This window comes from Hypanus sabinus, chromosome 18, assembly GCF_030144855.1.
Source record: "Hypanus sabinus isolate sHypSab1 chromosome 18, sHypSab1.hap1, whole genome shotgun sequence".
NCBI lineage: Eukaryota > Metazoa > Chordata > Chondrichthyes > Myliobatiformes > Dasyatidae > Hypanus > Hypanus sabinus.
In genome coordinates, this window is record NC_082723.1 from 58,969,329 (window position 1) to 58,991,939 (window position 22,611).

The following is a 22,611-nucleotide window of genomic DNA, read 5'->3' on the forward strand; positions in this document are numbered from 1 at the left end:
GTGGTTTCGGGGTACTTGGAGGCACATGATAAAATAGGTATTAGTCAGCATGGTTTCCTTGAGAGGAAATCTTGCCTGACAAATCTGTTGGAATTCTTTGAAGAATTAACAAGCAGGATAGACAAAGGAGAATCAGTGGGTGGTGTGTACTTGGATTTTCAGAAGATCACGCCCATGAGGTTGCTAAATAAGATAAAAGCCTAGGGTATTACAGGAAAGATTCTGGCATGGATAGAGCGGTTGCTGATTGGCAGGAGGAAAAGAGTGGGAATATCGGGAGCCTTTCCTGGTTGGCTTCTGGTGACTAGTGGTATTCCACTGGGGCCTGTGTTGGGACCAGTTCTTTTTATGTTGGATGTCAACAATCTGGATGACAGAATTGATGCTAAGTTTGCAGACGATATGCATCTGTAGAAGTTTGTCAAAGTTTTAAGACCTCTTTTGGGGCAGGTGTGATCTGTACAAAAAGGACGGGTTGCACTTGAATCCCAGGGCGGGGAGGTTTGCTAAGGCTATTGTGGACAGTTTAAACTAGAATTGCTGGGGATTGGGAACCAAACTTAAGAGATGGAGGAAGAGGTGGTTGGCTCACAAATAGAGAAAACTTAGAGACAGTGTGAGAGGGAGAATAGACAGGTGATAGAGAAGGGACATGCTCATACCGATGGTTTGAGATGTGTCTATTTTAATGCAAGGAGTATTATAAACAAAGCGAATGAGCTTAGAGCGTGGATCAGTACTTGCAGCCTGTACTTGTGGCCATTACAGAGACTTGGATGGTGTAGGGGCAGGAATGGCTACTTCAAGTGCCAGGCTTTAGATGTTTCAGAAAGGACAGGGAGGGAGGCAAAAGAAGTGGGGATGTGGCACTATTGATCAGAGATAGTGTCATGACTGCAGAAAAGGAGGAGGTCATGGAGGGACTGTCTACGGAGCGTCTGTGGGTGGAAGTTAGGAACAGTAAGGGATCAATAACTCTACTGAGTGTTTTTTATAGACCACCCAATAGTAACAGGGACAACGAGGAGCAGATAGGGAGATGGATTCTGGAAAGGTGTAATAATAACAGGGTTGTTGTGGTCAGAGATGTTAGATTTCCCAAATATCGATTGGAATGTCCCTAGAGTGAGGGGTTTAGATGGGGTGGTTTGTTAGGTGTGTTCAGGTGTGTTGACACAATATGGAGATAAGACTACAAGAGAAGAGGCTGTACTTGATCTGGTATTGGGAAATGAACCTGGTCAGATGTCAGATCTCTCAGTGGGAAAGCATTTTGGAAATAGTGATCACAATTTTATCTCCTTTGGAGAAGGATAGGAACAGACAAGTTAGGAAAGCGTTTAATTGGAGTAAGGGAAAATATGAGGCTATCAGGCAGGAAATCGAAAGCATAAATTAGGAACAGATGTTCTCAGGGAAATGTATGGAAGAAATGTGGCAAATGTTCAGGGGATATTTGTGTGGAGTTCTGCATAGGTACATTCCAATGAGACAGGGAAAGGATGGTAGGATACAGGAAACATGGTGTACAAAGGCAGTAGTAAATCTAGTCAATAAGAAAAGAAAAGCTTACAAAAGTTTCAAAAAACTAGGTCATGATAAAGATCTAGAAGATTATAAGGCTAGCAGGAAGGAGCTTAAGAATTAACTTAGGAGAGCCAGAAGGGGCCATGAGAAGGCCTTGGCAGACAGAATTAAGGAAAACCCCAAGGCATTCTACAGGTATGTGAAGAGCAAGAGGATAAAAAGTGAAAGAATAGGACCAATCAAGTGTGACAGTGGAAAAGTGTGTATGGAACCAGAGGAGATAGCAGAGGTACTTAATTAATATTTGCTTCAGTATTCACTACAGAAAACGATCTTGGAGATTGTAGGGATGACTTGCAGTGGATTGAAAAGCTTGAGCATGTAGATAGTAAGAAAGAGGATGTGCTGGAGCTTTTGGAAAGCATCAAGTTGGTTAAATCAATAGGACCAGATGAGATGTTTCCCAGGCTACTGTGGGAAGCGAGGGAGGAGATTACTGAGCCTCTGGTAAAGATCTTTGCATCAACAATGTGGATGGGAGAGGTTCCAGAGGATTGGAGGGTGGCAGATGTTGTTCCTTTATTCAAGAAAGGGAGTAGAGATAGCCCAGGAAATTATAGACCAGTAAGTCTTACTTCAGTGGTTGGTAATTTGATGGAGAAGATCCTGAGAGGCAGGATTTATGAACATTTGGAGAGGCAAATGGTTAGGAATAGTCAGCATGGCTTTGTCAAAGGTAGATCTTGCCTTATGAGCCTAATTGAATTTTTTGAGGATGTGACTAAACACATTGATGAAGGAAGAACAGTAGATGTAGTGTATATGGATTTCAGCAAGGCACTTGATAAGGTACCCCATGCAAGGCTTATTGAGAAAGTAAGGAGGCATGGGACACAAGGCAACATTGCTTTGAGGATCCAGAATTGGCTTGCCCACATAAGGCAAAGAGTGGTTGGAGACAGGTCATATTCTGCTTGGAGGTTGGTGAACAGTGGTGTGCCTCAGGGATCTGTTCTGGGATCCTTACTCTTCATGATTTTTATAAATGACTTGGATGAGGAAGTGGAGGGATGGGTTATTAAATTTGCTGATGACGCAAAGGTTGAGGGTGTTGTGGATAGTGTGGAGGGCTGTCAAAGGATACAGCAGGACATTGATAGGATACAAAACTGGGTTGAGAAGTGGCAGATGGAGTTCAACCCAGATAAATGTGAAGTGGTTCATTTTGGTAGGTCAAATGTGATGGCAGAATATAGTATTAATGGCAAGATTCTTGGCAGTGTGGAGGATCAGAGGGATCTTGGGGTCTGAGTCCATAGGACACTCAAAGCTGCTGCGCAGGTTGACTATGTAGTTAAGAAGGCATACGGTGCATTGGCCTCCATCAACCATGGGACTGAGCTTATTAGTAGAGAGGTAATGTTGCAGCTATATAGGGCCTGGTCAGACCCCATTTGGAGTAACGGTCGCCTCACTACAGGAAGGATGTGGAAATCATGGAAAGGGTGCAGAGGAGATTTACAAGATTGTTGCCTGGATTGCGAAGCCTTATGAGAATAGGTTGAGTGAACTTGGCTTTTTCTCCTTGGAGAGACAGAGGATAAGAGGTGACTTAATGAAGGTATATAAGGTGATGAGAGGCATTGATTGTGTGGCTAGTCAGAGGCTTTTCCCAGGGCTGAAATGGATAGCATGAGAGGGCACAGTTTCAGGGTGCTTGGTAGTATGTACAGAGGAGATGTCAGGTGTAAGTTTTTTTATGCAAAGGGTGGTGAGGATATGGAATGGGCTGTCGGCGACGGTGGTGGAGGTGGATATGAGAGGGCCTTTTAAGAGACTCCTGGATAGGTACATGGAGCTTAGAAAAATAGAGGGCTATGGGTAACCCTAGGTAATTTCTAAGGTAAGGATATGTTCAGCACAGCTTTGTGGGCCGAAGGGCCTGTATTGTGCTGTAGGTTTTCTATGTTCTATGTAGGTTCAAAGTAAGTTTATTATCAAAATATGAATTTCACCATATACAACCCTGAGATTAATTTTCTTGTGGGCATTCACAGAAAATACAAAGAAGCACAGTAGAATCAATAAAACACCTTACACAACATGCCAAATCTTTGCAGACTTCTAAGAAAGTAGAGGTGCTGCCATGCCATGCCTTCTTTGTAATGGCACTGACATGCTGGACCCAGGATAGATCCTTTGAAATGATAATACTGAGGAATTTAAAGTTGCTGACCCTCTCCACCTCTGATCCCTGATGAGGACTGGCTCATAGATCTGCAGTTTCCTCTTCCTGAAGTCAATAATCAGGTCTTTGTTTTTTGCTGACTTTGAGTAAGAGATTGTGGTTGTGGCACCATTCAGCCAGATTTTCAATCTCCCTCCGATACGTTGATTCATCACAAGCTTTGATTCAGCCAGCAACAGTGGTGTCATCAGCAAACTTAACATTGGAGCTGTGCTTAACCTCAGAGTCATTGGTATAAAATGAGTAGAGCAGATGGCTAAGCACGCATCAAGAGAGGAAATCGAGGATCCAGTTGCACAAGGAGATATTGAAGCCTAGGTCCTGGAGCTTATTGATTAGTTTTAAGGGGATGATAGTGTGGAATGCAGTGCTGTAGTCAATGAAAAGTATCCTGATATATGCTGTCCTTGTGTTCCACGGTTGAGTGAGGAGCCAATGAAATGGCATCCACTGTTCACCTGTTTGTGACGGTTGGCAGATTAGAGTCGATCCAAGTTGGTCCATAGACAGGAATTGATGTTTCATCACCATCCTCTTAAAGCACTTCATCACAGTGGATGTGTGTGCTACTGGATGATAGTCTTGCCTCTTACTATATACAGTACATACATGTACATTTAAAGTAATTTACAGCTATAGTTATTGGAAGGTAATTGTACCATCTAGAGCTAAAAGATTTGTGTTGCACTCTGTTGAAATAAGTGATCTGAGTAGAATATTGCTGTTAGTCTTAACTTAGGGAGGCAGGAAACTGATCACTGTCCAACAAGCCTATACTGGAATGTGAAGTACAATATGTGGTGTTAGGCAAGAAGCACGCAGAACCTGGTGCTGACAGCAACACGGTGTGGGCTGCCAGGATTGGATAAGCCAAGTCAGCCTACTGGAGAATGCAAAGCAGTTAAGGAGGGGAGAATACCAGATGGAAGAACAAAAGGGACGCATACTGCTGTGTTTTCCTCAAATTCAGATCTTCCCCTTTTCCATGTGATTTTACAGTCATGTCTGCTAATAAACATTTCCATGTCTAAGAATAAAGACATTTGCTCAATTTAGTGTTTTCAGCAGACAAGGTAATTCACCTGTGAAAACCATTAGTTTCAACAGACAAGACACAGACAGATGCATTGCAGATAATGCATAGTAAATCTCAATGCAGTTTTAGGTCTTAAATTAAGATCAGAATCAGACTTTAATCGCCAAGTACCTGTGCACATACAAGGAATTTACTTCCGGCAGATGTTGTCTCTCTGCTCATAAAAATAATAATGATAAATATAAATGAAAATATAGATTATACATACAAGTAGTGCAATCCAAGTAATAGTTAGCCGACAGTTAACCGGCAGTTAACTGTTCAGCAAAGTGACCGCAGTAGGGAAAAAACTTCTCCAGTGCCTATTAGTCTTAGTCTGGAGGGATCTGAAGCGTCTACCAGACGGAAGCAGTTCAAACAGTCCGTGCGCAGGATGGAAGGAGTCCTTTATGATGTTCCCCGCCCTCTTCTTCAACCTGGAAGAGTACAGGTCCACAATAGAGGGCAGGGAGGCTCCAATGATGCGCTCGGCAGTCCTCACTGTGCGCTGTAGTCTGGTTCTATCCTGCTTGGTGGCGGCTCCAAACCACACAGTGATGGATGTCATTTGAATCTCATTTTTAGGAAATCCCGTTTCACTATAAATGTTTCTTAGTCTAATGGAATAACTTATAATAAGTGTTTTCAATATTTTCAATATACTGTATGTTCCCTTCTTTTAAAGCACCCTCTACTAATTGGCGGAATTTGTTGTATATATAATGTGGCAACTCTCCTCGTTAGCCACCAGGTGGCGGAATGAGCAACATACGAGTTCTAACGCAACACACACAAGATGCTAGACCTCAACAGTCTAGCCAGCGTCTATAGGAAAGAACAAAGAGTTGACAATTCAGGCTGAGACCCTTCATCAGGACTGGGGGAAAAAGAGAAGTAGAGTAAGAAGGTGGGGGGAGGGGAGGAAGAAATAGAAGGTGGTAGGTGATAGGTGAAACCGGGAGAGGGGTAGGCGTGAAATAAAGAGTTGGGAAGTTGATTGGTGAAAGAGATAAGGGCTGGAGAAGGGGAAACTGATAGGAGAGGGTACAGGACCATTGAAGAAAGGGACAGGAGGAAGTGATGGCAAGTAAAAGGGAAGGTGAGAGGAGGTAACAAGAATGGGGAATGGTGAAAAGTGGGGGGGGGCTTTATTGTAAGTTCGAGAAATTGACATTCATGCCATCGGTTTTGAGGCTACCCAGAGAGAATATAAGGTGTTGCTCCTCCAACCTCAGTGTGGCCTCATCACCACAGTAGAGGAGCCATGGACTGACATGTTGGAATGGGAGTGGGAAATGGGTGGCTACCGGGAGATCCTGTTTTTTCTGCTAGGTGAAGCAGACCCCGATCTATACCGGAGGCTACACCAGGAGCACTAGATACAGTATATGACCCCAACAGACTCACAGGTGAAGTTTTCTCTCACCTGGACAGACTGTTTGGGGCCCTGAATGGTAGTGGGGGAGGAGGTGTAGGGGTAGGTGTAGCAGTTGCTTTGCTTGCAAGTTTAAGTATGAGGAGGGAGATCGGTGGGGAGGGACGAATGGACAAGGAAGTACATTGGGAGTGGTCCATGTGGAAAGCAGAAAGTGGGGGCGGGTGAGGGAAAGATGGTGGGACCCTACTGGAGATGATGGAAGTTACAGAGAATTATGTGCTAGGCACAGAGGCTAGTGGGGAGGTAGGTGAGGACAAGAGGAATCCTATCCTTGGTGTGGCAGTGGGAGTATGGGGTGAGGACAGACGTGCGCTGAATGGAAGAGATGTGGGTGAGGGCAGCATTGTTGGTGGAGGAGTTGAAGCCCCTTTCTTTGAGGACATCTCAGCAGTTCTGAAATGAAAAGACTCAGCCTGAGAGAAGATAAAGCTGAGACAGACTCATGTTCAAACTCAAGAGTTCTGCTTCTCCAAAGAAATGATTTACCCCTTCCCACCAGTTTATTAATGATTTAATTATGGGGAAGGTGACGGAATTATGGGGAGAATAAAAATGGGACTTACTGTAAATGGATGCTTGAACGTCATTGATGATGGATTTTCTAACCCAATGATATCTCCAGGTTTGAAGTGAGGTTGGGAGTGTGATCAGTGAGGAAGATGCCCAAAGGCTTCAGTGGGTTACAGAGATATACAGAAAAAGGCCTTTCGGCAAACCTTACCCATGCTGTCGTTGTACATAGAACATTGAACAATACAGCACAGTACAGGCCCTTAGGCCCACAATGTTGTGCCAACCCTTAAACCCTGCCTCCCATATAACCCCCCACCTTAAATTCCTCCATATACCCAACTATATTAATCCTATTTTTCAGCACTTGCTAGCGAGCATAGATTTAAGCTGAGGGAAGGAAAGTTTAAAAAGAGATTTGTGAAGCAAGTTTCTTTTTTTTTTACACAGAGGTTGGTAAGTGACTGGAATCTGCAGCCAGTGGAGGTGGTAGAAGCAGATATGATAGTGACATTTAAGAGGCATTTAGAGAACAGACGACCAGCTAGGGAACAGAGGGATATAGACCATGTTCAGGCTAATGGAATTAATTTAATTTGATATTATTCCACATTTTATAAATGAGTATGCCCTGGCTGATGAAGGTCAGCATCTCATAGGGCTACACGAGGAAATCTGCAGATGCTGGAAATTCAAACAACACACACAAAATGCTGGTGGAACACAGCAGGCCAGGCAGCATCTACAGGGAGAAGCACTGTTGACGTTTCGGGCCAAGACCCTTTGTCAAGACATCTCATAGGGCTACATCAGCATCCTCTCTCTCTCTGTCTCCAGCTTCCAGGATCTTTGGACTTGTATTACAAGATCCCACTTTTCAATACTCCACAGCATCCTACATTGTGTATCTTCTAGCCTTATTGTTCCTTCACTTTACACTTAGCAGGATTGAATTACATTTTCCATTGATTTGCTCAGTTTACCAGCCTATCACTTTCATCCTTCAGCCTAAGACTATCTCCTCACTGTCAACAACACTTACTAATAAAACCCCTAGCATTCATATCTAATTATTAATGCAGGAGGGTCTGAGTGCTGCCTTCCCTGGTACACCGCATTTTACAGGCTTCCAAACATGAAAACAAGCGCCACCATCAAGTCCCGTTGCCCATTACCAAGATGTTTTGGATCCAGTTTGCCAATTTGATCCTATGGGCTCTAATGTACGGGCCAGTTTACCACATATAATACTGTCATAGGTCTTTCAAAGTCATGTAGACCATATCATCAGCACTACCTAACCTCGTTATCACTTTGAAAAATTAAACTAAGGAAAACAGGATCTCCCCCTAACAAATCCATGCTACTACCTTTGATCAATCCATACCTTTCCAAGTTTAGATTAATCCTGTCCCTCAGAATGCTTTCAAATAATGTCCCTGGCCTTTAAGTAGCTTGCTTGTTCCTGCTCTGCGTGAATAAAGGGATTACATTCACTCTCTTCCAATTACCTGGCACCTCACTGATGGCCAGTGAAGATTAAATAATCCCTGTCAAAACATTAGACTGTAAGACAAAGGAGCAGAAATAGGCCACTCGGCCCATCAAGTCTGTTTCGCCATTCCACCATGGCTCATTTATTATTCCTCTCAACCCCATTCTCCTGCCTTCTACCTGTAACCCTTGACTCCCTTACTAATCAAGAACCTATCAATGTTTGCTTTAAATATATTTAATGATGGCCTTCACAGCCACATGTGGCAATGAATTCCAAGATCCACATGCTCTGGATAAACAAATTCCTCATCTCTGTTCTAAAGGGATGTCCTTCTATTCTGAGGCTGTGCCTTCTGATCTTAGACGTCCCCCACTACAGGAAACATCCTTTCCACATCCGCTATCTAGGCCTTTCAATATTCGTTAGGTTTTAATGAAACCCCCCACCCCTGCACCATTCCATTTTTCTAAACTGCAGCAAGAACAGGCCCATACATTAACCCTTTAATTCCTGGGATCATTCTCGTGAACCTCCACTGAACCTTCTGTAATGTCAACACATCCTTTCTGAGATAAGGAGCCCAAAACTGCTCACAGTCTGACCAATAATACCTTGACTTTACACCCTTGCTTTTATATTCTAGTCCTCCTGAAATGAATGCTAACATTGCATTTTCCTTCCTTACTACCAACTCAACCTGCACATTAACCTTTGGGAAATCCTGCACTGGGACTCGCAAGTCCCTTTGCACCACTGATTTCTGAATACACTCCCCAGTTAGAAAATTGTCAATGTCTTTATACCACTTACAACAGTTTCAAGTTCCTCAGTGTCAACATCTCTGAAGACCAACCCTAGGCCCAACATATTGACTTGTGAATTGACAATAGACCGGACTGGTCAAAGAACACTGAGGCTGTCTACAAGAAGGGTCAGAGCCGTCTCTACTTCCTGAGGAAAATGAGGTCCTTTAACATCTGCCGGATGATGCTGAGGATGTTCTACAAATCTGTGGTGGCCAGTGCTATTATGTTTGCTGTTGTGTGTAGCAGACACCAACAGAATCAACAAACTCTTTCGTAAGGCCAGTGATGTTGTGGGGGTGGAACTGGACTCTCTGACGGTGGTGTCTGAAACGAGGATGCTGTTCCAGTTGCATGCCATCTGGAATGACATTGGAATGTCTCCCATTGTCGTGGTTTTTCGTGCCTCACAAATGACCAGGAGACGCAGAAGATTCTTCAAGAAGAGTTAAACTTTAATTTGCAAATCAAAGCTGAGACAGTCAGTGAGCTAGTCGCTGATTGCCCACCAATCCTTGTACATAGCATTTTTTATAGCAATCTCCTGGTTTAGTTGCATTAGATATCCAATCGGTCTAAAGGTGCATATCACAAGTACATCTGCCACTATTGTTTCTACCTATTGATTTAATCATGTTCTAATCTACATCTCCTAGCTACCTCTCATTAACACACCATTGTCTTCTACGTTCCTAGCATTTCATCTTGGGTACATGCATAGCAAACTGACTACATAGTTTTGGTTACACAGCAAGTAATACAAGTTTTATACTCCATAATATTTTTATACTCCAATACCATCCACTCCATAATGTACTGGTTAGGCACAGGAGTACGTTCAGCCAGAGACTCATTCCACCAAGATGCAACACTGAGCGTCATAGGAAGTCATTCCTACCTGTGGCCATCAAACTTTACAACTCCACTGATGTCTACCTCAAACCTACAGACTCCCACAGCTACCTAGACTATTCCTCTTCCCACCCTGTCTCCTGCAAAAATGCTATCCCTTTCTCTCAAGTCTTCCGCCTCCGCTCTCAGGATGAGGCCTTTCATTCTAGGACAAAGGAGATGTGTTCCTTTTTTAAAGAAATGGGCTTCCCTTTGTCCACTATCAACTCTGCCCTCCATCCCGTCTCCTGTATTTCACGCACCTCTGCCCTCACCCCATCCCCCCGCCAGCCCACCAGGGATAGAGTCCCCCTGGTCCTCACCTATCACCCTACCAGCCTACAGATCCAACGTATAATCCTCCGTAACTTCCGCCACCTCCTATGGGATCACACCACCAGCCACATCTTCCCCTCACCCCCACCCCCGGCTTTCCACAGGGATCGCTCCCTATGCGACTCCCTTGTCCATTCGTGCCCCCATTCCACCCCACCGACCTCCCTCCAGGCACTTATCCCTGCAAATGGAAGAAGTGCTATACCTGCCCCCACACTTCTTCCCTCACCACCATCCCAGGCCCCAGACAGTCCTTTCAGGTGAGGCACCACTTCACCTGCGAGTCAGCTGGGGTGATATACTGTATCCGCTGCTCCCGATGTGGCCATTTATGCACTGGGGAGACCCGCCGCAGACTGGGAGACCATTTCGCCGAACACCGGCGCTCAGTCCTCCAGCAGTGGCGGGATCTCCCTGTGGCCACACACTTCAATTCCACAGACCACTTCCACTCCGATATGTCTGTCCATGGCCTCCTCTACCATCAAGATGAGGCCACACACAGGTCGATGGAGGAATACCTTATCTCCCGCCTAGGTAGCCTCCTACCTGCCGGCATGAACATCCAACTCACAGACCTCCGTTAATACCCCTGCCCCCCTTACCCCCATCCCTATCTATTATTTTAGTCTGGTTCTCTTTCTCTCTCTTCCCCCCCTCACTATAATCTCCCCTCAGCCCTACCTTTCTTTCTCTTTTATTTCCCATAATTCTCCACCTTCCCCCAGCCCATTCCCCTCCAGCCTATCTACTTCATCCCTCCCACCACTTCTTATCCCCCCTCGACCATCCCATGTTACTTCACTCCTGATGAAGGGTTTCAGCCCAAAACGTTGTTATTACCTCCTCCCGTAGATGCTGAGTTCTGCCAGCATTTTGTGTTTTTATTTACAACTCCTCCCTTGGAGTGTCAGACACCCTGAGTCAATAGGCTGGTCCTGGACTTATTTCCACTTGGAATAATTTACTTATTATTACTTAATTATTTATGGTTTTATATTGCTATATTTCTACACTATTCTTGGTTGGTGTGACTGGAACGAAACCCAATGTCCCTCAGGATCAATAAAGTATGTCTGTCTGTGTTGATGCTATTATGAATAGGATGTGCCAGCAGATATATTTCATTCGGAGTTTGAGGAGATCTGGTATGTCTAGTAAATTTCTACAGATGCACTGGGCAGAACATTCTGACTAGTTGCTTCACTGTCTGGTATGGAGGAGCCACTGTTCAGAATTGGGAAAAGCTGCAGAGGGTTGTAAACTCAGTCAACTCTATCATGGGCACTAGCCTCCCCACCATCGAAGACAACTTCAGGAGGCGATGCCTCAAAAAGGCAGCATCCATCAAGAAAGATACTCACCACCTCTCTTCTCATTAGTGTCCTCAGAAAGGAGGTACAAGAGCCTGAACAAACACTCTCAGCATTTAGGAACAGCTTCTTCCCCTCTGTCATCAGATTACTGAATGAACTGTTGGCCAGAAAGAACTAAATTTTGCAGAACAGTGGACGGCAATGAGGCAAGTGCAACGGAAGCAGACAAAGCAAATGTCTTTGTTCTTACCATGTGGTTACAGGAATGGAGGACGCCATTTTGTGAAAATGTTCTTGCCGCCATTTTGTGAATTATTTGGTGAACTGGTTCTTGCTCGGGTATAGCTAAATCAGAGCAATTAAACGTGGACACAATGATCTTATGATCTGCTAAAACTGAGGCCATTTCCAGATAAGAAGCAATTTATTATGTAAAATGGCAGACTTGCAGGAAAAAACAATTTGTGATCTAAAGTAGCTTGAGCCCAGAGTTTTGCTGACCTGCAAAGAACAAAGGAACTTACCAGAGGCACAAGTTTGGAGGTAAAAGCCCTAAAATAACGCTGCTTGTCGCGTTGGAGCAGATCAAACGAGAAGCTGACACAGATCAGTCTGATGAGTTTGAGCCAATGAAATTGAAAGATAAATTGATCTGAAAAGGAAAAGGATTTTGGGAGTACAGACAGCGACAACTATCACTGAAGGGATGACCCCACTTTGGAAACATGGAAATTTCATTGGGATCAACAGTGTAGGCCCCTTTTCCCAGGTAGTACCTTATCCATTCTTTGACTGCTCATGGAGGGTCAGGGAACCTTAGTGAGAGTGCACACTAATATTTAGTTTTGTTAATTCATGTGCTTGTTAATAGAGTCAATAAAAGTATTTATCAGTAAATGCAGCTTCTCTCTGTGCCTAACAATATTGTTGAGGGTTAATACCTGTAACAGGGCAATGAACCCATGAACAGTACCTCACTATTGTATTATATAATATGCTAAGTGGCCACTGGGTATCTGTTCATGGTCTTCAAGCCCATCCACTTCAAGTTTTGATGTGTTGTGTGTTCAGAGATATTCTTCTGCACGCCACTGGTTGTGATGTGTAGTTAGCTGAGTTACTGTCACGAGCTTGAACTTATCTGGCCATTCACCTCTGACCTCTCAAACTAACAAGGCATTTCACCCACAGAACTACTGACAACTGGATGTTTATTTTTGTTTTTTTGCACCATCCTCTGTAAACTCTAGAGACCGCTGTGTGTGAAAACCTCAGGAGATCAGCAGTTTCTGAGATACCCAAACCAACAATCAGTCCACGGTCAAGGTCACTTAGGTCATATTTCTTCCCCATTCTGATGTTTGGTTTGAACAATAACTGAATCTCTTGACCATGTCTGAATGTTTTAATGAATTGTGTTGCTGCCATGATTGGCTGATTAGATATTTGCATAAATGAGGTGTACAGGCACACCTGATAAAGTGGCCACTGAGTAATTTTTATTATAATTTATAGTTCATTTCATGTATTTCAATATACTGCTGCCGCAGAACAACAAATTTCATGATATACGTCAGTGATAATAAACCTGATTCTGGATTCATCCCCCGCTGTATTCCATCTCCCACTTATTGCCCATTCTCCTAATCTGTCTCCAGTCCTTCTCCACATCCTGTGCTTCCTTAACACTACCTGCCCTTTCACCTATCTTGGTATCAACTGCAAACTTGGCCACAAAGCTATCAGTTTCATCATCCAGATAGTTAACATTTAACAGGAAAAGTAGCGGACCCAGCAGCAAACCCTGCAAAACACCACTAGTCACCAGCAGCCAACCAGAAAGGACCCATTTTATTCCCACTCTTTGCCTTATGTTAGACAGCCAATCCTCTGTCCATACTAATATCTTTCCTTTAATACCATGGGATCTTGTTTTGCATCCTCATGTGCAGCACCCGATCAAAGGCCTTCTGAAAATCCAGGTTAACAATATCCTGTCATTTCCTCAAAGAATTCTAACAAATTTGTCAAGCAAGATACGCCCTTAAGGAAACCATGCTGATTTTGGCTTATTTTATCACATCCTTCCAAGTACCCCAAAACCTAATCCTTAATAATGGGCTCTATCATCTTTCCAACCACTGGTCAAGCTACCTAGCTTATCATTTCCTGCCTCTGCCTCAGAGTGGAGTGACATTTGCTCAATAATGTGGCTGAATAGAGAGAACTGTTTAAATCTTTGACGAGGACTCATTAGACTCTGGTTGTTATTTTCCATGTCCTGGCTAACAAAGGTAAATAGTTCATATCCTTTTTTTACTTCTACTTGTTCGTACTTCACAGGGTCCTGTCACTCATTATGTTTTCTCATGGCACTATTAGTCCTTCCAAAATGCATCACCTCACATTTATCACAATTAAATTCCATCTGCCAATTCTCTGCCCATTTCACCAACACATCAATATCATTCTGTAGCCAAAGTCTTCTTAATACCACCCATCTTCATGACATCTCCAACCTTACTAATCCTATCGCCTACATTTGCACTGAGATCATTAATATCTATTACAAACAGTAAATACTATTGGCCTGAGGCTTCTAATCACAGAAACAGTCCTTCAGCTTGACTCTCTGCCTCCTTTTATCAAGCCAGTTGGAAGGACATGGAGAATAGCAAGATCGATGTCCTGCTGAAGCATCTCAGCCTGAAACGTCAACTGTACTCTTTTCCATTGATGCTGCCTGGCCTGTTGAGCTCCCCCAGTATTTTGTGTGTTGCTTCGATGTGAAGCCTGCTAATATGCTAAAGCATTTTGAGATAAAGGAGGAGGTAGTGTGGATCTCTGAAAGAGCATTAAGGTGGATAATTCCCCTGGGTCTGATGGGGTATACCTCAGGTTATTGAGAGAAGCAAGAGATGGATTTTCTGCAGTTTGGGATCCAGGTTGGGGGAGTCCCTGGCAGGGGAGTAAAGAGAGAGTCAGAATGATGGAAGTTGGGAGGTGACAGGTAGGAGTGATGAAGGACTGATGAAGAGGGAATCGGTTTCTACGGTTTGGATCCAGGTTGGAGGAAGAGGGTGGCAGGGGTAATAGGCAGGTGGTAAAGGGAGAGTCAGAATGATGGAAGTTGGGAGGTGACAGGTAGGAGTGATAAAGGACTGATGAAGAGGGAATCGGTTTCTAAGGTTTGGATCCAGGTTGGAGGAAGAGGGTGGCAGGTGTAATAGGCAGGTGGTAAAGGGAGAGTCAGAATGATGGAAGTTGGGAGGTGTTAGGTAGAAGCAACAAAGGACTGATGAAGATGGAATCAGTTAGGACAGTGGGCTATGGGCAAAAGGGAAGGAGTTGAGGAGGGGAACTGGAGGGAAGAATGTGTGGGTGATGAGCAGATCAACAGGATGGGGAGAGGAAAGATGGGGTTGATGGGATAAGGGAAAAAAAGGGGGATAAAAGGGAGTCAGTTTAGTGACTACCAGGGCCAGTTATGAGGTCCTGTTCCTTTAATCTACATTTAGGTTGTGGACAGACTTTGTCAATGTGGGAGGTAGAAGTTACTAGCTGGCCAACAGAAGATCCTGGCTGTTACTGAGGATGAAACAACCCCCCCCCCCCCACCCGATATACCTCAGGTCTCACCAATATAGAGCAAGTTGGAGCGAGAGCACCAGTTGCAATAAATGACACTGATGGGTTCACATGTGAAGGACTTGGTAGTGAGTGAGAAGGAATAGGGATAGGTGTGACATCAGAGAGACAGCCATCCCTCCAGAAAGTGAAAGGAGGGAAGGGCGTGCCTGCTGTTTGGATCGCATTGGACATGATGGAAGTTGCAGAGTAAGATATCTTGGGTGTGCACACTCCCCTTGGTCAGGAAGGTGTCAGGCTCTCCACTTCTTCCTGGGTAAGAGTTCTCCTCCATCACCCACCCTCTGTCTGGAAGAACTGTTACTCACCCTTAAGAATTTATTTCTGTTCCTCCCACTTTCTCCAGACCAAAGATGTCGCAGCAGGCTCTCGCATGGGCCCCAGCTTTGCATGACTCAGGCTTTCAATCACAAGAGCAACCTTCCATAATCACTTGATGTCTTCTTTTCAAACTATCCTTATCCTTTTCCCATTTTTCCTATACATATATATTTAAATTGTGGTAATAGAGAGCCAAAATAGTGAGATAGTGTTCATGGGTTAGTTCATCGTCTGTTCAGAAATTTAATGGTAGAGGGAAAGAACTGTTCCTAAAACATGAGGTGTCTTCAGACTCCTGTACTTCCTCTGAGAGTAGTAATATGAAGAGAGCATGTCCTTAATAATGAATGCTGCCTTTTTAAGATGTTCACAATGCTGGTGAGACCAATGGCCATGATGGAGCTGGCTAAATTTGCAACTCTCTGCAGCTTTTTCCAATCCTGTTGAAAAAAAACCTAAAACAAGAAAGTTGAAATCTTTACTACAGAAACCCTATACACTATGAGCTGTCTACATATCTGTTCCTCTATTTCTTGCTATTGGGAGGTGTGTTGTATAAGCTCAAAGTGATAGCCTTTTTAAAAAAAACATTTATAAGCTCTCTGCATATAGCTTCATATGAAGAGCCTTTTAAGACCACCTTCCTCATTGCTGCCTTAATGGTCTCCTTGATCAATAATGCAGTATCCCTCCTCTTTTACATCCCTGTCCAACATGTCTGAAATTCTTTGAATGGGTGCTGCCAGTCCTGTCCTTCTTGCAACCATGTCTCAGTGATTGTGGCAATATGGTACTCCCATTTGAAGAGCCTTTTAAGACCTCCCTTATTACTGTCTTGATGGTTTTATTTTGCAAGGAAGAGGTCTAATATTGAGAATGAATCCATTCAAAATGAGATGCAATGAAACGATGTTTACTCATTCATTGGTCTGTACCCACCGGAAATTAGAAGGATGGGGATTTGGTGGGGGGGGGGGGGGTGGGTTCTCATTGAAACCTTTTGAACTTTGAAAGGCCTAGACAGAGTAGATGTGGAAAGGGTGTTTCCCATGATCAGGGACTCTAGCACAAGAGTGCACAGCCTCAGGATAGAGGGGCTTCCATTTATAACAGATATTGAGAAATATCTTTAGCCAGTGGGTGATGAGTTTGCATAATTTATTGCCACAGGCCGCTGTGGAGGCCAGGTCTTTGGGTGCACTTAAGGCAGAGCTTGACAGGTTCTTGATTGGACATGTCATCAAAGATTACTGGGAGAAGGCTAGGGTGTGGGGCAGAGGAGGACAAAAAGGATTGGCCAGGATTAAATGAGAGATAAACTTGATGGGCCAAATGGCCTAATTCTACTCCTGTCTTATACTCTAATATGAATACGAGCAGTAAACATACGAGAGCTTCAAGTAAACAGACACGTTGAACAGAGACTTCCCAGATTTTCAGTGACGCCGGAATTGTTCAACAATTGTATTGCTTTCATATCAATTTACTGATGCCATTGTACTGTTGTGTTCAGCCCTACTGAAACCTTAAATGAGTCTGTGAAACCTTAATCATCATATAAATATAATAATTACCCTGCAATTAGTAATCCAGCTCCTAGTATTAATTAACATATTTATAGAATGAAGGGCTGAGATTTAACACAGACCCATCAATTTATTAATTTAATCAATGTAATCACTATTATACTCTTACATAAGCTGCAGCAGATAGAGATTTAGTTGTTCAAGTACTTGAGGTGCTGGTGTGCCAGGAGGAAGGATGCTTGGAATAGCAGAAATTGTACTCAGAGAATGCAAGCATTGAGTAGGAGTAACATTTTTATTTCAACATTGAGCAGTGCTGAAGGGTTCCCTGGGTGACTCTTTTAATCTTTAGGAGCTCGGCAGTAATCCAGTGTGAGGACAATTTGTTTTTACCATTGACACACTAATCTCAAGATAAAATTAATGCTGTGTAACATTTAAATAAGCAGGATTTTTTTGCACTATTGTTAAATTACTGAGGAAGTAGTAAGATTGCACCGAAGAGAACTGGAAAAGCACCAGCGGGCAGGAATTGTGTTTAAAATTGTTGATCACAACAGCACATTAAATTGTCAGAGATTAGACAAAATATGAAATGAGCAAGGCAGTTAATGGGATTTGAAGCATTATGACTGAATTCTCTGCCCACTTGCTCAGAAGGAAAGCAAATGCGTTCCTTACCTCACAACATTGCAGGAATTGTGTAGCCTGCAGAGGTCCAAATCTTACCTGCTCTTGCTTCCAGGATCTGCAGCCTCCATGTCAGCTGTCCCTGTGGTCAGTGACCTTCCTTGTCAGTTGCATCCCAATCTTACCATCTGGTCACCTAATCCCAGAGCTCAAACCGAGCTCTTTCTGCAGCAGAGTGAACCAATCATGTATCTAGACTGTCAAAATTAACTGCAGTGAAGCAGGGATATCTTGAAATAAACAATAGTGACTGAAGTAAAGCACACAATTTAATGGCAGGATTCAAATGCTTTAGAAGAGATATAATGTGTGCTTACATAAGATTAAACTTGTTTCTCTTCCAAAACAAATATACTCATTAATGCTACAAATAACAGTGACCTGGACATAGTGGCCAGCACAGGAACAGGCCCTTTAGCCCACTACGTCTGGGTCGGCCATGACGCCAAACTAAACTAATCCCATCTTCCTGCATGTGGTCTACAATCCTTCCATTCCTTACCTATTCATACACCTGTCTAATTGCCTCTTAAATGTCACTAGCATATCTGCTTTCATCCCTGCCCAATAGCATGTTCCACGCGCTGCCTTGTATCCTGATGCATCTCAACCCGAATGCCGGCTATTCTTCTGCCACCACAGATGCTGCCTGACCCACCGGCAGTTTGCTTTTGTCCAACCTATTCTGCACCTCTCCAAAGCCTTCCTGTAATGCATTAACCAGAGCCGCACACAATACTTCATTTGTGAAATAACAAAGCTTCATAACTTGCCACCTTTATAGACAGTGCCCTGACCAATGAAGGCAAGAAGGCCATACAGCTTCTTTACTACCCTATCACTTCCAGGACACGTGTGAAGTAAGCCAAAGTTTTTGAAATTCATCCTGCAATTTTGCTAGGGTGTTGAGCACGAGTCTTTTAGTGATTTTTGGTAACAGGTCAAAATGGGTTGAGAAGCCAGTCAGTGTGCCATCATGCAGGGAGCCAAAAAGATTCAAAATTGTTTGTCATTTCTAGTACACTAGTATAAAGGAGAACAAAATAATTGTTACTCTGAATCTGGTGCAGCACAAAAAAATAATAAAAAGCACAAACATAAATAAGCAAGATAGAATTAATCTATGTATTTAAGCTATGTCCATAAAGACAATAGACAATAGGTGCAGAAGTAGACCATTCAGCCGCTCGAGTCTGTACCGCCATTCTGAGATCATGGCTGATCATTCACTATCAATACCCAGTCCCTGCCTTGTCCCCATATCCCTTGATTCCCCTATCCATCAGATATCTATCCAGCTCCTTCTTGAAAGCATCCAGAGAATTGGCCTCCACCGTCTTCTGAGGCAGTGCATTCCACACCTCCACAACTCTCTGGGAGAAGAAGCTCTTCCTCAACTGTTTTAAATAACTGACCTCTTATTCTCAATCCATGCCCTCTGGTACTGGACTCTCCCAACATCTGGAACATATTTCCTGCCTCAATCCTATCAAATCCTTTAATTATCTTAAACGTTTCAATCAGATCCCCTCTCAATCTCCTCAATTCCAGCGTGTACAAGCCCAATCTCTCCAATCTCTCTGCATAAGACAGCCCTGCCATCCCAGGAATCAACCTAGTGAATCTACGCTGCACTTCCTCAATTGCCAGAATGTCCTTCCTTAAACCTGAAGACCAAAACTGTACACAATATTCCAGGTGTGGTCTCACCAGGGCCCTGTACAAATGCAAAAGAACATCCTTGCTCTTGTATTCAATTCCCCTTGTAACAAAGGCCAACATTCCATTTGCCCTCTTCACTGCCTGTTGCACTTGCTCATTCACCTTCATTGACTGGTGAACTAGGACTCCTAGGTCTCTTTGCATTTCTCCCTTACCTAACTCAACACTGTTCAGACAATACTCTGCCCTCTTGTTCCTGCTTCCAAAGTGGATAACTTCACATTTATTCACATTGAATGACATCTGCCAAGTATCTGCCCACTCACTCAGCCTATCCAAGTCTCCCTGTATTCTCCTAATGTCCTCTTCGCTTGTCACACTGCCACCCAGTTTAGTATAGTCAGCAAACTTGCTGATATAGTTTTCAATGCCCTCATCTAAATCATTGACTAAGAATGTACATAAGATGACTAACAGGATATAGTAAAGGTAGTTGGGGGTGTGTGGTGGGGTGGAGGTGTTGATCAGCCGTCCTGCTTGGGGGAAGTAACTGTTTTTGAGTCTGGTGGTCTTAGCATAGATGCTATGTAGTGTCCTCCCTACTGGGAGTGGGACAAACAGTCCATGAGCAGGGTGGGTAGGATCCTTCATGATATTACTGGTCTTCCCCCCCCCCCCCCGAACCTTAAGCGTTTCAATACTAGTGTGCATTAATCATGTCACATAGATCTTACCTTTTTGCCTTAGTGCAGTGGATTCCAGTTAATTGGTAATTTCGTCCAACTAAACGGCTGACCCAATTAGGTAAAATTTCATAGAAATAGTTTATAAAAGATTAACTATCATTTAACTGAGTAACAGATTAGAACAGTACCAATATTACAGCAGTACTATAGAACTATTAGTTCCTGATAGTTATTAACAAAAGCATTCATCCAGTGCACGTTGCTGCTGAACAATATCAGTGCAGACACCTAGTGCAGATATTGGACTGCCACATGAAGTAGTGTCAAAAATTGCTGCTTCTTAATTGTGTTGGTTGGCCCAAATGAACATCAAAACATGTTTATGCAACTGGCACAATTTAAAAACACTACTTTAAGCATCGTTTAGTGGGCACATAGTACACATGACTGATGCTACTTAGAAATTGTTGTATCTTCCAAATCTTCATTTTCCTTGTAACATTCAAAATGGTCTGCAGGTTGAGACTTGTTGGAGAAAGGCTAGTTTTAATGGTATCAGAAATGATCTGGTAAGTGTGATTGGGACAGGTTGTTTTCTGGCAAAGTGAGAGGCCTTCTGAAACAAAAGTTTTTTTGAGTACAAAGCTTGTATGTGACTAGTGGAACTAAAGGTAAAGATATTGTAGGGAAAAGAAGGTATGAAACTGCTCTAGCAGACAAAGTGAACTCTACAGATATGTTAAGAGCAAAAGAATTGCAAGGGACAAAATTGGTCCTTAAAATCTTAGAATGGTAATTCATGTGTGTGGCCAAAACAGAGGGATTATTTGCTTCTATATTTACTCAGGAGTCAGAGTCTACAGAAGAGAGGGAAAATGACATCAGTCTCATGGACCCTGTACAGATTACAGAGGAGGTGGTGTGATAAATCACCAGGGCCTTGCAAGATGTTCCCTCAGACCCTACGGGAGGCATGCAGAAATTGCAGGGACTCTAGCAGAGATATTTAAATTATCCTTAATGACAGGGGAGGTACCAAAGGATTGGAGGATAGTCAGTGTTGTTCTGTTGTTTCAAAATGGCTGTAAACATAAACCAGGAAATTATAGGCCAGTGAATGGTAGGTCATGTCTAACCAATCTCAGAGTTCTGAGGAAGCTACCAGGAAGGTTGATGAAAGCAAGGCAATGCATGTCTACATGGACTTTAGTAAGGCATTTGGCGAGGTCCCACCCGGGAGGTTGGTCAAGAAACTTCAGTCACTCAGCATTCAGAATGAGTTTGTAAATTGGATTAGATGTCGGTTTTGTGGGAGAAAACAGTTGTAGTCGAGGGTTGCCTCTCTGACTGGTGGTGTGCCACAGGGATCAGTGCTGGGTCCTTTGTTGTTTGACACCAAAGATTTGGGTGTAGTGGACAGTAAGGAAGGCTATCGTGGCTTGCAGAAGGATGTGCATCAGCTGGAAAAGTGGGCTAAAAGATAGCAGATGGATTTAAATGCAGATAGGTGCGAGGTTTTGCACTTTGGTAGGCAACCTGTGTAGGTCTTACATAGTGAACTTTAGGGCACTAAGGAGTGTGGTAGAACAAAGGGATTTGGGAATATAGGTCCATAATTCGTTGGGATAACGTAGTAAAGAAAGCTTTTGGCACATTGACCTTCATAAATCAATATCCTGAGTACAGGAGATGGGATGTTATGTTGAAGTTGTACAAGATGTTGGTGAAGCCAAATTTAGAGTATTGTGTGCAGTTTTGGTTAACTACCTACAGGAAAGTTGTAAACAAGGTTGAAAGAGTACAGAGAAAATTGATAAGGAGTTTCCCAAGTCTGGAGGACCTGGGTTACAAGGAAAGATTGAATAGGTTAGAACTGGAGGCGGAATAATGGTGCTGAAATGAGACTCACTCATGTTTATCTACATTAACAGATTAATTTCTACCTGATGTCTCTCCTTTTCCCTTTCAGGTGGATGGGGTTCTGTTGAAGACCCTGACCCGGAGTTACACTCAGCCTCGAAGATAAGCATGCCTTCAGGGTTCTGAGATTTCATGGCCCTGTGGACAGACTGATTCTAAGTCAGTGCCAACTGAAGTCGTGGGAGAGAATGGAACATCAGGAACAGTTGTCAGAGGCTGTGTACTCGGCAAGTAGCAGTCTCTCTCCCCCCCACCCACAGTGAGTGAAGAGATTATTATCAATTCTCCAAAGTCACAGAACTCAAAAAAGTGGCACAACAGGCTTGTAACACCGTAAATCAAAGGGTTGTTTTGTTATGTATCCCCTCTCGCTGTGAAAGTGAACACCTCTTTAATAGGGAGAGCGAGCTTGTGGCATGCCAAATTGCTGGGTGAACAATTGGTTTATGTTGTACTGCAGGTCAGGGTCCTTATTGAGGGCCTTGCTATTGTACACTTGGGTGGAGGGTGCCAATG